Source organism: Lissotriton vulgaris, chromosome 5 (assembly GCF_964263255.1).
Source record: "Lissotriton vulgaris chromosome 5, aLisVul1.2, whole genome shotgun sequence".
Taxonomy (NCBI): domain Eukaryota; kingdom Metazoa; phylum Chordata; class Amphibia; order Caudata; family Salamandridae; genus Lissotriton; species Lissotriton vulgaris.
In genome coordinates this window covers 98,058,939-98,075,420 of record NC_141693.1, presented here as the reverse complement: position 1 = coordinate 98,075,420, position 16,482 = coordinate 98,058,939, and the positions used below count along the sequence as shown (strand labels likewise).

General features: G+C 43.1%; 1 protein-coding gene across 9 annotated transcripts in view; it reads left to right on the top strand.

Moving 5' to 3' along the window:
- Positions 1 to 16,482, top strand: part of DAB2IP (DAB2 interacting protein) — a 1,377,413-nt gene that overhangs the window by 1,194,764 nt on the left and 166,167 nt on the right. The window lies entirely within an intron of this gene.

Sequence of the window (16,482 nt, the reverse complement as noted above, 5' to 3'; positions counted from 1 at the left end):
GCGGTTATGACGAGCTGAGCTGGTCATGAGCACAGCGCCACCGTGCTGCGTGACGAGCTGAGCTGGTCATGAGCACCGGGGCGCGGTGCGCGCCCCCCGCCCCCCAGCACAGCGGGGGATTTACCCCCGCAGCAAAGGGGTTAAGAAAAACTTTTTTCTATTTCATTCAGCACTCCATGAGTGCATGTGTTAGTTAGCTCTTTCCATCTTGGGCTCCTTTACAACTGAAACGCCCCCTGCCGCACATGGTACTGCTCCCTCTCCCTCAAGCCTTGTCTCTGAACGCACAACAACCTGTACATTTTTGCTGTGGTATGGCTGAATAGCAGACCTTAAGGATTGTTTTTAGTTTCTCTCCTGCATGCCACATATTACTTGAAAGCAAAAGCTTTAACACACATAGACTTTCATGGCTCTCGGCAAGGGCCACCTTAGACACTCACTCAGCTGGTGTCTTGGAAGCAAATATAACTGCTTCCTGGGCTAATGCAGAGGAGCAATTGACTGAATCCTGTGAAAGTAGAAAATTAGGCCTTGGGAATCGTTTCCTTTTATATTCTTATTCTTTGTAATATTCGCTTCATTTGGCTAAGTGAAACGTTTTTGAGATCTCATAATGTATATGTTTACTTTTCCACCAGAACTTTTAAATATGTTCTTTTATTTATTTATCAAATAATGCATGACAGGCAAACATAATCAAAGCTGACAGCTCGGCCCTCACATTATAAAGGCAGGAGCTATTGGGTTTTGCCAATGCTTGTCTGCTATTCGTCAAAATGGTGCAATTTACATGCAAATTTCAGCAAAATCCTATAAACAAGGTAGAATTGTACCTTGGATAGAACAGGGAATACAATTCAATCTTTATCTGTAGCTCTCTACCAATGTCTTTCATACCCTTCCCGTATCTTTATCATACTTCTGACCTCACCCTCGTTCCTACATGTCCCTCACATTAATGCCTTGCGTCCATGTCTCACTGTCGTTCGTTTTTCTCTCCATGTCTCAGTGTAAAGTATCGTAGATCACGTGCATAAAAGAGGTGGGAAATTAAACTAGGGCGTGCCTTAACAAATTAGGAATAGAGTGATGTATGGATCTCTGCTACTAGCGACTCAGACATGGAAGTGCTCATGAAACTAGCACACTACTAGCATTATACACCTGTACAGGTATATAATTGGAACCCATCCAAGACCACAAACTATTGGAGATACTGGGGCGAGATCAGTACTCTCACGTATCTCCTATGAAGCTGCCCCAAGCTACATCGATGCTGGACAGACGCACTCAAAAACATGGATGATATTTTCAAGACGTATGTACCATGACTCCCTACCTATAACCTATTGGGTCTTCCAACTAGTTGACTTAACCCTTATGATCCGCACACCTCGCCAGCTGACCAGACCATCAACTGACATGAGTGGAACTCTCTGGTACAAGTTAGAACACACATAAGTATTCTGTGAGGCTAAGGAGGTAAGAACACAAAGGAAGGGCTAAAGACCACTGTCAGCCATGTTACATGAAGAACTAATTTACAACACTCTACAGGGGGCAAAGTCATGGACATGGCACGATATGCAGCCTGGCCGCTCCGTTAGCCAGGTGGGGCACCATTCGCTCATTGGATTACAGTGACAGGCTTCTGAGGGTTTGGGGCCTGCTGGGGATGGAGAAACTTACCACTTCCCTAGAGATGCGGGAAACACAATTTTAAAGGGAGAGGGGCTGACAAGGTGTATATGTGTTACAGTCCAACTCCCGTAACAGTCTGACCAATGGGATTGATTCCCTGGGATCCATTTCTGTTTACGCGTGGCGTCCTTTGATTGTATACACAAGGTTGGAGGCTCACACTCAGGAATTGTTACAGTGACACAGATATGACATTTGTCGGTAATGTCGTTCAAGAACAGAGACTGTGATGTCCAAAACAAAGCCTTTATGCAGTTAGATCCTTTCGCAAACATGGATGTGCAATTTGCTACTCGGAAAGCCTTTTTCAAAGGGGTTCTAGTACATGCTCCAACATTATTGCACTGTTGCAAACCAAGTGTTTTTGCAAATTGCACTGTTTGTGAGCACAGTATGCTTTAGTACATCTGGCCCCAAGTTCATGAAGCAAAACTAAGTTCTTTTAGCCAGGAGCCATAGAAAACAGAGAAAAACAATAAGAAGGCAGCTACATAAGTTTAACAATTCCAATGATTGTCAGTGAGAGAAACCATTAAAATGACACCTCAAGAGCTCACTGTGAGTATATGAAAAATTGAAAAAACACTACATATAGATTAATTGCCTAATGCAAAGTTTATTTCTCTCCCTTGCAAAGGCAAGGGAGGAATCTGCCAACTGTAAAGTTCGGGTTTGGTGGCTCAGTACAGCAATGCAACCTCTTTAGGAGTCTGTGTTTAACCTCATGATCACAGTTTCAAACCTAGGTGGGTCCACAACATTCTGAGGCTGATAAAATAAGTGCTGTTCATTAACAATCTACACCTGCTGTTCATCGCCAAGATGCGCCAAAAGGCGAACTTGCTCTTCACTAATATTGTGTTAAGTGTCTGTATTTACGTTTTGATGGGAAAATACTCTGATGGGAATCAATCAGTGTGTATTACTGAATCTACCTCAAATGAGGGGGGTACATGGTCAGTGCACAAACATCTGGTCTTCCCAACATGCTGCAAGGTTTTTCTCTGCACCGTATGGACACTCAACCTGCCATTCCCTAAAAGTCTGTCATTAACTTCATGGCAGTACTTAAAAGACTGATCTCCGCCAGACATGGAGATATACGGAATAGACGTCAGTGCGCTGGTGAGACTTTTTTCACTGTGTGCTGATTCGATGTGAAGGACTTTACGCGTGCACGTTTATCTTTTTGCATAAAAGTAACAGAAGGAGTGTGAGTGTGTGATCCTGTCTGTTGTCATTTCATGCTTATCTTCTCTGAAGGTGAGTGCGTTCGTGGGTGTGTCTTTCAGCATTATATGCTGATCCAATCTGAAAGAGGGTGAGGGAGTGTATGAGCCTGAATTTGCAAAGGGTATCTGATAAGTCAGTGCCTTTTCAGGGTCATTCTGTTTGATTCCAGTTTTCTTTCTCCTTCCTTCTGGGATGAGTTAGAGTCACGTTTTTTCACCTTCCTATTTTTGAGTTATTTTTTTGTTTGTTTTAAGTTACATTTAATGTTTTTAATCACATTTCACGGATAGAGATGATTCACAAATATGAAATCGATGTGTTAATTCAGTTGGTTTGCACTTTATTGTTTAAATTTGACCATATTGGGGAAAGTGAACTGTTTTTTAGTTGATGTCAGCACAGGTATCTGCATGAGGAAGCCTGCTTCCATTTTGACTCTTTGTCACTAGCGGGTGTTGGGCAAGGTAGCGGCCTTCTTTGGCGGTGTTTTTTTGTGTTGGTGAGGGGTTAACGGTACTGCCCGCGAGCTTGGGCTTCATGCACTTGTAAACTTCCCCTCATCTATTTAAAATGAGCCACAGCCTGGTCGCTCCGTCAATCAGGTGCACTCATCAGGCGCACCATAGGCAAGCCTGACTTTGCCTATCCAAGACTTGCCAGGGCCTGAATTTAGCCACCAAAGCTGATTGGTCTCAGAAATGTAAATCTCAGCAAAACTTGAAACTGTCCATCCCTAAGCCATGGCTTGTATCAAAGAAGAACATTTGCCCCATCCCAGGTCATCGGCATACCTGGACGCAGAAGATCCAGTTGGCAGACCAGGTCTCAGACGTGGGCATATTAGCCTGTGGAGTCCCGCAGGGATCAGCACTCTCTCCGCTCTTATTCAACCTGTACTTACAACCATTGATAGAGTCCCTGGCAAACATGAATTGTAAAGTCTTTAACTATGCCGACGATACGCAGCTGCTGCTGAGTATCGATAACACACCATCGGCTCAGTCTTTGGCCCAAGACATACTACGATTTACAGTGAATTGGATGTCGTCCAATTTGCTGAAAATCAATCCAGATAAAACGGAAGTGCTCGTAGTCTCAACCTCTACTTCCCCCTGGAATGATTTATTTTGGCCACAAGAACTAGGACCCACCCCAAAACCGTGCCGTAGTGTCAAGAGTCTTGGGATGGAAATTGACCAGGAACTCTCGATGGTCAACCAAGTATCCGCTGTAGTTGGTTCCTGTACTAACCTGATCAGGCAACTACGCAAACTCGCCCCTCTGCTCTCGAGAAACATGCTGCGAACTATTGTCTCCGCCACCATAGTGTCTCGAATAGACTATGGCAACGCTGTACCTCGGCCTTCCAAAAAACTCCATCAACCGTCTTCAGGTCATCCTGAACGACGCAGCACGTTTGATCTTTGGACTGCCGAGGACTCATGCCTCCCCCCTGCTCTATAGGCTACACTGGCTGCCTTTGACGCAGAGAGTAGAATTTAAGAGCATGTGTATCTGCCACAAAGCAATCCACGGACAGGCGCCAGCCTACATAAAAGAAAGGCTTGAGATATACGAACCTAAGCGCGCCTTGCGATCATCCGGATCTTTTCTGCTATCCTGTCCACGTCTCAAGCTAACAACAAAAGGAGGCAGATCCTTTTCAGTTCAGGCTCCGACTATCTGGAATAAGCTACCGGAAGCGCTTCGCAGAGAACCTAATCTCCTCCTTTTCAGGAAGTCCCTGAAAACCTTACTCTTTAAAGACGCATTCCCACCTCAATAGTCGGCTACCAGATTAGACACCTCTATATTCTATCCTTCTTTGTTGCTGTACTTGTTCAGTAGCACTTTGAGACCTGTAGGTGAGTTGGCGCGATACAAAACACAGTTACAAATTACAAATTACAATTCATCATGCTCTTTCCTGTGCAGCATTAAGCGTGGAACATATAAATATAGTTTCCTACCAGAACATGCCCCCCCTAGCATGGACCCCAAATCAGGGAGGTTTTTAACTGGAAATAATGTTACTCAAGGAACAATGGCTGAGTGATGCATCCATTAGAGAGATAAACATGGCAACCCTTGATGGCTATCACATATTTCAACAAAAAATGCTTAAGAACGAAGTTGGAAGTTGGGTGGCAGTGTTTATCAAATACAAAATAATGGTCTCTACACACCCAATAACCACATTAAAAGACACTGAAAATCTGCTTATTATCCTAAAATTGAAATTTAGTACTGTTACAATTCGTCTAACATATACATATACCCCCATATCTACATGGATTATTTTCCTTTGGATTGTTATATCCAATCTACTCGTTAATTACATCCTGCTTCAAATAATGGTCATTATAGATTTTAATTATTTTGCTGCTAATTATCAAGCAGGATGGAAAGATTTTTTGAAGTCCTTGGCATAAGTTAACCTAATCTAATTCAAAACATCCACTAACCAACTGATGTTAAAGGGCACATTTTAGATCACACATGGACCTACGGCACTTCAACTACCAACTTAGTGGTATTTCCCTGTATTTGGTCAGACCATCATATTCTCAATTTCTATATTTCACTTTCTCACATCGGGACTTCAGTAAATAAGAAAGTGAAGTTCTTCCTCCAGTGGAATAGAATGGACGTAGAGGATAAGTCTAAAACACGAGTTGATTCACTTTGTCTTCTACCCAGTTCCACTGATGTGTAAAGCAAGGCCTTCAGTAGCTTGTTAAGTAACACAGCTGACTTGCATACACCTCTGATCTTTAAATGAGTAGTTAAACGCAGAGACCAACCCCAAGGAACTCTCAGAATCTAATGTAGCCTTCTCTACCGACCATTAAAGGCCTGCTCCAAAGTTTTTATACCAATAGCGCTGGTGCACATAAAGCGCTAGCGCTATCTAAAGGGGGCTTTGCCTCATTTGTATGGGGGCGTGCCCCATGCAAATGAAGAAATCCCTTTGCCTCACTGACTGCGCCCGCCTGCAAGGGGATTTCTAATTCCCCTTCCAACTGCAGGTGGCTAGCCCCCTGCACTGTGAAAACACAGAGCGGCTTTAAAGCAGCCGCTCCATTTCACATGAATACGGCACATTTTCCTTCATTGGCCAGGGCGCACCTTTCCAAAGGTGCACCCAGGGCAATGAAGGAAATGCATCGCATGTATAATGCGGTCCAAGAAGGACATGATATATGATTGGAGTTGGATGGACAGTTACTTGCTAAAATTAAATGCAGGGAAAATGGGAATCACTATAGTCAACAGCAAGACTGACCTATGGCTTGACGTGTATTGGCCAATAGAAATAAATGCCAGTATTTGTAAAGCGCACAGCTACCTCCAACGGAGGTGTCCCGGCACAGGGGGCCGTCGGGAAGATTAAGCAAGCTATTGCCCAGAGTCACATGGTGCTGGGCTAACCTGCCGCCGGAGCTGGGGATTGAACCGTGAACCTTGTGGTCCGGAGTCAGAAACCCTGGCCTCTGCGCCACACCTCTTCCTCTCCCTGTGCCTCCTACTGATTGGAAAACATAGGAGTTAAAATATACCAAGAACTCTCAATGTTGAACCAGATGTCTTCTGCAGTCTCCACATGCTTCTACCATCTCCGGGTTCTGAGGAAGCATTTACAGTTTCTAACTGCAGACAGCAAAAGGCTTGCAGTCGCCAACTCCATCTACGTAGGATTATCCATTTTCGTCCTCAATAAGTTGCATTCTGTTTTGAGAGCCCCAAGGTTCTCCCACACCTGCTCCCACCTGTGTCATCTGCATTGACTCCCTCTTAAATCATGTAATCAATTCATGACACCAGGAATGATCTTCAAATCCCTGCAGGGAAAAGCCCCTACTGTTATTAGATATTGTTTTAGGAGACACAATTCTTGTCACGGTCTTCATTCCTCTCCAGCAAACCTATTGGAGGTAACTAAATTTATCAAAACCAGGACTGGTTGCTGCAGCTTCTCAGAATGCACTACTTCCAAGATTTGGAACTTCCTACTTGATGCAATCTCTTATGAATGTTTCTACTCTCTTTTAGGAAGCATACACTTCATTCTAATCCCTACCTCCATTTCTGTTAGCGCTTTCCTCTCTCGCCTATCTAGCACCATGAAACCATAGGTGAACTTGCGCTTTATAAGAATGTAGAGCATAGGCATAACATAGCCCATTTTAACTAAGAATTAGACTGCAACTCCCAGAATGCATGGGGATGTTCAATGAAAGCCCTGAGGACATAGAGTCAGGTTGTGCAATAACAACAATGCAAAAGTTAGTCTAAACTCCTTGCTGGATCAGTGTATTCCCTGGGCTTGGCCATCTTTGATTTTTCCAGATGTCAGTAGATGCCTGCAGAAGTCGCTCAGAAATTCAGTATGTGGTGAGAGAACTGAGGGATCGATGATCCTCTGAAATTACTTTGTTTTGATTTTCTGCGCTCGCTTGGAGCGACTCACACAAATCTGCATTGCACGCTGTGTTGCGGCTCTGGCCAGCCCCGGGTTTGAAAGCATCTACAGAGTTCCTTTTTCAAACGCGCTGTCTTATGGCTGGATATTTCCCCTCTGATGCCCAGGCTCCCTTGGCACCCTTCAGGGTTTCTGCCAGGGCTGGACAGGCCTTCTTTCCACCAGGCATTTCCCCAGTGGGTTGGAGCCCTTGAAGGCCCGTTTTGAAAGCCCAGGGCGGGCTTTCAACTCCTGATGATTCTGTAGCTTTTCCGGACTCCCAGGGGTCAACTATAACAGGCAGGGGGAGGCTTCGAGAGAGAGCACGAGAGAGAGAGAGAGCAAGGGGGAGAGAGAATGGATTGATTGAAGGAGATATTTCACAAGGAGAAGAAGGAAGAAGGGCTGGTTTGAGCATTTTTGCTAGGCTAGTTTTGGTTCCCCAGCCCCACTCCAGTTTCTACTCCCAGCTTTGCTTACCAGATCTGTAATTTCAAACTGATTCTCCAGTCTATGGAGTAGCAGACTCTCGAATCATCATTTCATGACCAGCATACACAATGCCAAGACCGTCTGCTCCAACCCGTCCTCTAGAAGAATCATTTACAGATGTGTCCTGGGCGTCGATTTGTCAAAATACCAAGGGTTGTGCAACTGATATCTCACACTTTTTAATTTGGGTCAAAAAAACAGGTTTACAGAACATATTGTGAATACAGAAGCATTTCCATTCCAGTTGATGAAAAATGTAAGTCTAAAATGACAAACAAGTTACTCTCTACCCCCAGTTGATAATTGGCCACACTTACAAATAAATATTCCATAAAGCCATTAATGTGATCAGAATGCAAAGTACTAAGTGCTCGACTGTCCTAATGCTTAGGCCGCTGCCTACTTCCTTTTGCTGAGACACCAGAGACCAGGGGTAGAAGCGGAAGTACTAGGAGGACCAGAGAACCAGCACCAGATCATACTGCTACCCTCGGATACCCCTAATGTCCACTGTCTTCAAGAAGCATGGGTAGAAACAAGTACTTTTGTGAAAAGGCACCTAATTGTGAGGTTCACCCTAAAGCAATAGGTTTTTAGGTGCACTGTCGCAAGACTGCGGCTGATGCTGATCCATTCTGGAGAGATATAATAATTTAATTCCAATTTGAATATTAATTTCTTCATATAAGGCCAGCTGTACTATAAGCACTGGTCTCACATACTGTTGCCAATTTGAGACCAGTATTTTTGTGACCAGTACAGTGTTTTGCAAGCCGACCAATATACTAATATGTCGGTTTTCAAAATGCTGAATTGTAGTGGGTCACAATTCCAATGACCTCATGAATATTAATGAGGTAGCTCGCAAATTGCGACCCACTACGATTGACCACCATGTCTGTGATTGCTTTTAAATAAAGCAATCTTTTTTTCAATTGCATTCCGTTTTCCTTCGGAGGAAAACTTTAAAAAAGTTTACCAAACATTTTTTAACCCCTTCCATGCTCATGACGGACGGTTCCGTCATGAGCGTCGGTTGAGCTGTGCTCATGAATGAGGCAATAGGCTCATTAGAACCTTCAGCACAGCGCGAAAATTCGCGCCGTGCTGAAGGGGTTAAGAGTAGGAAGTGCTACATGGGACCACTGCCTACTCTCAAAAAATTTCTTTGTAAACATTGACAAAGAAGAAGGGGCCCTTTAGTGACCCCTTTCCGTTTGTTAATGGGTCACTTGGTCATCTGTATGGCTTTATCGGTCCAACTAAGTTTAGAGTGACGATACAAGGCATATCCCATGTGTTCTTAGATCCGCGAAAACTACGACAACTCCTGTTTGACCGTGGTGATGGCAGTATGGAAGTCTCCCCCCCAGATCATCAGGGAGCCTCTGCGTCTGGCCTCGGATAAACTCTGATTTTGAAATTTTGTTCTACCAATCTCATACTCCGGAACTCTTATAAAAGTGCCTATCTGAACTGGACCTGATATGCGGCTCTCTTGTCTTGGACTTGATGCCTGGTTGATGAGCATTAGTGGCCTTTGGACGGTAATGACACGGTAATGTACTCTGTACCCTTGGGCCCTATCTCAGCTATTCACCTGATGACAGATCTATATTGGAACGACCCCTTGAACTATCTGGTGAACCCTTAACCTGAAATATCTAGATTAGATAGATTAGATATCTAGATTAGAACTATTAGACCGATCCCTTGAACGTTCGGATGAACCTTCACCTTGAAACAAATATCATTATAAGCTGCCTCAGTATGGTTCTATCCTTGCTACCGCAACCACGACACCATACCTATGCTAATGTGATATGAAGATATGATAACATGCTACCATGATACTGTTCATGCCCCTTATGGGCCTTAAAGAGGCACTATGCCCTGCTGTACTGTTGACCTGTTGTTGACCCCGCTTACGATAATTCTTTGCAAGTACTGATATATTTGGTCCCGACACTGAACCCAAAGCAGTGCTTTACCTGTGTTTAATGTTCTGGCACCAGCGCTGTTTATTGTTTATTGTTTGTTGTTGCCTAACACATTTGGGCTAATTCCTCAGTATTAGGATTGCAGCCTGTAGAATCGTAATTAAGAGTAAGTTGCTTGGAGGCGGCCGACTGGTCGTCATTCCTGAGTCGCCATGTTCTGTTGTATCTACTATTGGGGAGGGAGGGGTGGGGAGTGGGTGAGGGGGGAGGGCGGTGGGAGGTTGGAAGGGAGGAAGGGAGGGGTTGTTTTGTTATTTCGTATATGGTTTTGCTTAATTCTGTCCGCCTTGCATACTAGCTTACATCCAATGTACCACATTATGTTCCGAAGCTTATACTCTGTACCTCTGTATCCTGCATACTGTCCTAGCCCCACATCATGTGTGTCAAAAGATGCTGTCGACTCCTTAAGGGGTATGAGACTGCTTCCACGGCCTAGTCCTTATGTATACACATGTGTTATGAGGCGATATTACTGGATGCATAGTTGATGGCTGCTGTTATAGACACTCCGATAGGAACGACAACTGTAACTAACCTTAAAATACTATCATTGAATGTAAAAGGACTCAACCAGCCAGTTAAACGCCAAAAGATACTTGACTATTTACGAAGACAGCATGGAGATATAGCCTTATTGCAAGAAACGAAACTGGAAGCAAAGCAATTCCACACACTACGCAATAAGTATTATACCGAAGTGATAGGCTCTGAGGCGATTTCAAAAAAGAATGGGGTGGTAATGCTAGTGGCTAAAAATGCGAATGTGGAAATAGTCTCTAGTGCATCAGATACGAAAGGCAGATGGGTCTCAGCGAGACTACTCAAGGATGACACTGACTTCTTTATCACGACTATCTATGCCCCAAATACACATGATCCGTCCTTCTGGGTAGGCTTAACGAAGCAGATAAACTCCATCCCCGACACAGCAGTCCATATTTTGGCGGGCGACTTCAACCTCCCACACGACCCAATACTAGATAGAGACTCTAAATGCGCCTTTCGCCCGGGGAAGGCCCATAAGGCATTCATGAAACTGTGCCATAGGTTTCATTTGGTGGACACGTGGCGCTTGATGCACCCTGATGGCAGAGATTACTCATTCTATTCCCCACCGCATGACTCGTTCTCAAGAATCGACTATATACTCATATCTAATAATGCGGTGGCAAGAGTTGAGGACGCGGACATTGCTCCCAGATTAGTATCTGATCATTCCTGCGTCTCCCTTACATTGTCTAATATTAAACCGACCACCCGTCAATCTATGTGGCGATTCAATGACACCATTATCACTGACACAAAGCACAAAGAAACCCTTGACACTGCCATAAAAGACTTTTTGTTATTAAACAAGAGAGGGGACACTTCAGACACCACTCGATGGGATGCGTTGAAGTCCACCATAAGGGGGGTTATTATAAAAATGTCGTCTGCAATTAATAAGAACCGCACTGCAGCCTTGTTAAAATTGGAGGAGGACATTGCAAAACTCCAGCACACATACTTGAGAAATAGAAACCCTGAGGTTCTTACTGAACTGTCCAACCAGAAATACACCTATAACAAACTTATTAGTGAAAAGGCGGGAATTTGGTTAGACAGGAGGAAGCGTTTCAAAATTTGTGACTCGAACAAAGCCGGGAAGGGATTAGCCGCTTATCTTAAATTTAAAATCCAAAAGAATACCATTGCATCCTTACTCGATGACAATGGGACTCCTAACTCTGACCCCACTAAGTTTGCGAATATCTTCAAGGGCTTTTACGAGAAACTTTATGCTAAGAACATGCATGTAGACAGCGTAAAAATGGAGAAATACCTCTCCAACTGCACGCTCCCAACACCAACGGCTGCGGAAAGAGACTCCTTGAATGAACCAATCTCTGAATCGGAGGTTATTGGCGCGATCAAGTCTCTCAAAAAGGGGAAAGCCCCTGGGCCTGATGGCTATACAGCACAATTTTATAAGTCCTTTGGCCATATTCTCGCCACCCCTCTCCTAGAGGTCTTTCATGAAATCACCAATACAGGTAAAGTTAAGGGGACTATGGCAGAGGCTGTGATTGCGGTAATACCCAAGGAAGGCAAGGACCACAAACTCCCCAAAAACTACAGGCCTATCTCACTGATAAATTTAGATTGTAAGCTCCTAGCATCAATTCTAGCAAATCGCATTCAAAGAGTCCTGCCGTCTCTTATACATCCCTCGCAAGCCGGTTTTCTGAAGAACAGGCTCTCGAGCGACAATACGAGAATCCTGGCTCATGTCATTGAGAAGGCGAAACTCTTAGCTACACCCACCATCGCCATCACACTAGACGCTGAAAAAGCGTTCGACAAAGTAGACTGGGGTTACTTAAATGCTGTACTACATAAATTTGACCTGGGTCCCACATTCACTAAATTAGTCATGTCCCTCTATGCCTGTCCCTCTGCTAGAGTACGAGCTGGCGGCGCTTTTTCCTCCCCATTTGGTCTAGAGCAGGGTACTAGACAGGGATGTCCATTGTCCCCGTCCTTATTCCTCCTGGCTATTGAGCCTTTTCTGTACTACATAAGGGAAAACCCTGACATCGCTGGAATCCGATTCACTGACTGTACAATTAAACTCACGGCTTATGCAGACGACGTGTTAGTCATGAGCGAACAAGCTGCTAAGGCTATCCCTGCGCTAATGTCCACAATAGATGACTTCTCAGCTGTTTCTGGATACTCCTTGAACAAGGATAAAACTGAGGTGAAGTCGTTGAATAATCTATGTGATAAAGCCATCCTGGGCGACTCCGGGCTTACCTGGCAGTCGAAGAGTTTTAAATATTTAGGCATGGAATTTGAAAAAGACTTGATATCCACCTTAAAAATTAATGAGGAGATACTCTACAAGAAAATACAAAAACTGTTGGATGGGTGGTCCCCTAAATTCCTTTCGTGGTGGGGCAGGGCTGAAACACTAAAAATGATGATCAGTCCCTTGGTGAATTATATGGCATGTATGCTCCCCATGACCTTCACGGAGGACTTTTTACATAGGATTGAAAAACTGATCTCGGACTTCCTGTGGAAAGGTAAGAAGCCGAGAATTGCCATGAAAAAATTGCAACTTCCAAAGCTTAAAGGGGGATTAGGGTTGCCAAATTTCAGGAATTACCAGACCGCCTTTCTCTGTAAGCAAGGAGCCTCCTGGTTTATCGAGGATCCTGTCTACACGCCCTTATGGATCAATATTGAAAAGTCCATTATGGGCAAAACCCCGCTATCTGCAGTCCTAACAATGGACCTCTCACATCTCACGAACTCTAAATACATCATGCTCAATACCAAGAGAGCCCTCCTGCGGTTAGATCGCGCTCATGCCAATGGTCAACGATTCCACAATTCCTCCTCTGCGTCCTTATGGCGTAACCCGTCCATTAAAATCAGTGGATCACCTGTCGTATGGGACCACTGGTCCGATAAAGGTCTTAATGTGATCTCTGATCTGTACGAAAATAATATGCCATTGCCATTCTCGACTCTACAGGCCAGACACTCCCTGTTGCCGATAGACTTTTATGCCTTTTTAAAACTAAAATCGGCCCTATCCACTAAAACATTCAAACTAGTGAAGCCTTGGCTAAAAACTATGCTACCCCACTTTCAATCCACTGGACATTTTGTCTCTAAAATATACAAACTACTCGCGCCAACGGCCAGCAAATCAATGAAGCGCAATGAGTTGAAATGGGAATCAGAAACAAACAACACTGGCATAAGTATAGACTGGGTCAGGATACATGCATCAGCACTCACACACAAGGTATCGCCGATACTATCACAAACCAAATATATGATTATCAACGGAGCATTTTGGACCCCACAGAGGCTATTTAAGATTGGCCTACGGGACACACCGGATTGCTGGAACTGCTCCTCTGGTATTGGTGACCTTTCGCACATGTTGTTTGATTGCCCCATGCTCCACGCCTTCTGGGCAAAAATCTTTGACTACATTGCACACACGCTCCACATACACCCTACGAGGGAATTCATCTACATTCTCCTAGGGGCATTAGATCCATCACTAAAAGGTGACCATGACCGCCAGCTCCTGGATCTCCTACTGACTTTAGCATGTAAGGTGATCCTGTGTAATTGGAAATCAACGGGTGAGGTCTCCTTCAATGCCTGGAGGGAATGGCTGTCCTGCATTAGGGGCACTGACAACCCCGCGTTACACTCATCACCATGGCAGGTCACTAACAAAAAATTATGGTCTTCACTGGACCGAGCCTCCTTCATCTTTGACCCACCTTGAAGCTCCATACGATGAGGTCCGTTCTCAGTGAATTATGGGCTCTGTGTTGCGTGAACTGTGACGGCTATATCTTGGGCTCACGGGCTTGACAACCTTAGAACCATGAAGCAGGAATGGTGCAACATACATGGTGTGATATGACTTGGCTTGGACAGAGGGCTCTACGGAACTATGTACAAAAATGTGAATGCAAGGATGGTACTTTATTTTTCTTTACTGTATACGTATTGTTTTGTGTAATAACCCATGTCTGGTTGCGGTACTTTGGCAACATGATTGTAATTCTTTTGATGTTTTCTTGCCGCTATCATCTCTGTTATGATTAATAAATAAAATATGATTTGAAATTAAAAAAAATGGGTTACTTTTGTGTAATCGATAAAAAATTAAAGCTTTGTAACAGGGTTTCGGTTGCAAAATATTACAATTTCCCAATCTGAATTAGTATTTGGCAGGGACAGCCTAAACTCACCCCTTCTAAATACCAATGTGGTATGCAGTTGCAATTTGTGTTTGCTACATACCAAAAGTTATTTTTTGCGATCGCAAATTGCACAATTGCAAAAAGCCTTAGCACATCTGGCCCATCGTTCTTAACAATGACATTTAGTCAGGCCTCTTTAAAGTTTATTCGAAAGTCACTTAAGCACTGACTGGCTTCTCTCAAATGTCCATGCCTTAAATGCCCAGCCTGTGACACCTGGCACCACTACATGCTTGACCTGGGGCAGACACACCCGTTTAGATCTGGCGTAACATTTCAGGAATCTGCCAGATGTGTTGTAGCCAGTACTTCAGTCTCTAGTGTGCTTTTCCTCCACCCAAAGGAAATTTACTGTCACATTGTTCTTTCATCTCATGCTGTTGACTATTTGCTGTATCATTTTGCATTCCAGAAAGTGCTTCTTTTGAAATGTATGTGGGTCCATTTAACATCTGGAAAGAACACTCGACCATTACACTGTTTACCACAATCATGTCTTTATCTCCTCTATTTATTCTATTCTGAAACAATCCTTTTCTTGCTATTTTTTCCCCGAACCGGCAAAGCCAACAGAGCAGGCTTTATTGTGTGCATGCAATGCATGTAAACAGGATTTGTGAATGCCTGTGTTTATATGCATGGGCACATTACAGCAAGACCTATTGGCTTTGTTTACTGGTTTTAATGAGGTGACACCTAATTAGTCTTTCATAGTCCTCAGTAACATAGAGCAATACATGTCCTTGGACTCTTCAGCTCCTATTAACAAAGGTAGCTTTACACATATAGATTTACTCGCATGTAGACTTGCTACTGCACCGAGTAGTAACTTTACGCTTTTATGCTATTCATTTAAGTTTAAGTTTACTACTAGGTGTAGACTTACATGTCTTCACCCCGCTCAAACCTGGGTGGGGCTTCTAGAACAGGATTTACAAGAGTAAACTTACAACTGGTACCGGCTGTCACGGCTAGTTGGAAGTCTGTTATGTTATGTTATGTTATGTTATGTTACGATTATTTATTGTGCGCACAGATACTCCAGCCAAGGAGCGTCCTGGCGCACCACCATCAAGGCGGAGATCTCCCTAAGATAACTTATAGGGAAAATGACAAGGTTTAATAATCGTTTAAATTAAAAAAACATATTTTAATGTAATGTAAATGAACATTAATTATTCTTAACCTACAATTAAAAGAACAAAATGCTACAGCACACTGACTAATTAAATTAAACGATTTATAAATAAATACATTCAATGTATTAGTTCAATTTCTATTCTTTATCATTTTTAAATAATCTCACTCTGATTTTTATAACTCCGATTTGTATGTATAATTATTTAGTACATTTTATTAAAACATATTTTTCATGTATTTTAGATAATATAAAATGTTTATGAAAATGTAAATATTTTTTTCAAATTAACAACTAATTTATTTAAATATACTTTAAAAATGAATGTTACATTATATACATTTATCAAATATATACAGGCATATATATGTTTTCATATATATATATTTAAACAACTATACATAGGTGTGTGTGTGTTTACATCTCTTTATGTTTGTACTTATGTAAATTGAAATTAGAAAACATATTTTATTTAAAATTAATTCCTAGTGGATGTTCTTTTTAGTCCCTGCATATATCCTTTTTTATGGGAGATTGCTGCAGTGCCTGTAAGTGCAGAGTGTGCTTATGGACTTACTCTGGGTCTGAGCTGGAGTACATTTACAACTGGTATGGATCCCTTGGTAATAATGAGTTAGAGAAGAAATAGTAATTCTGATCCCAGTTCCC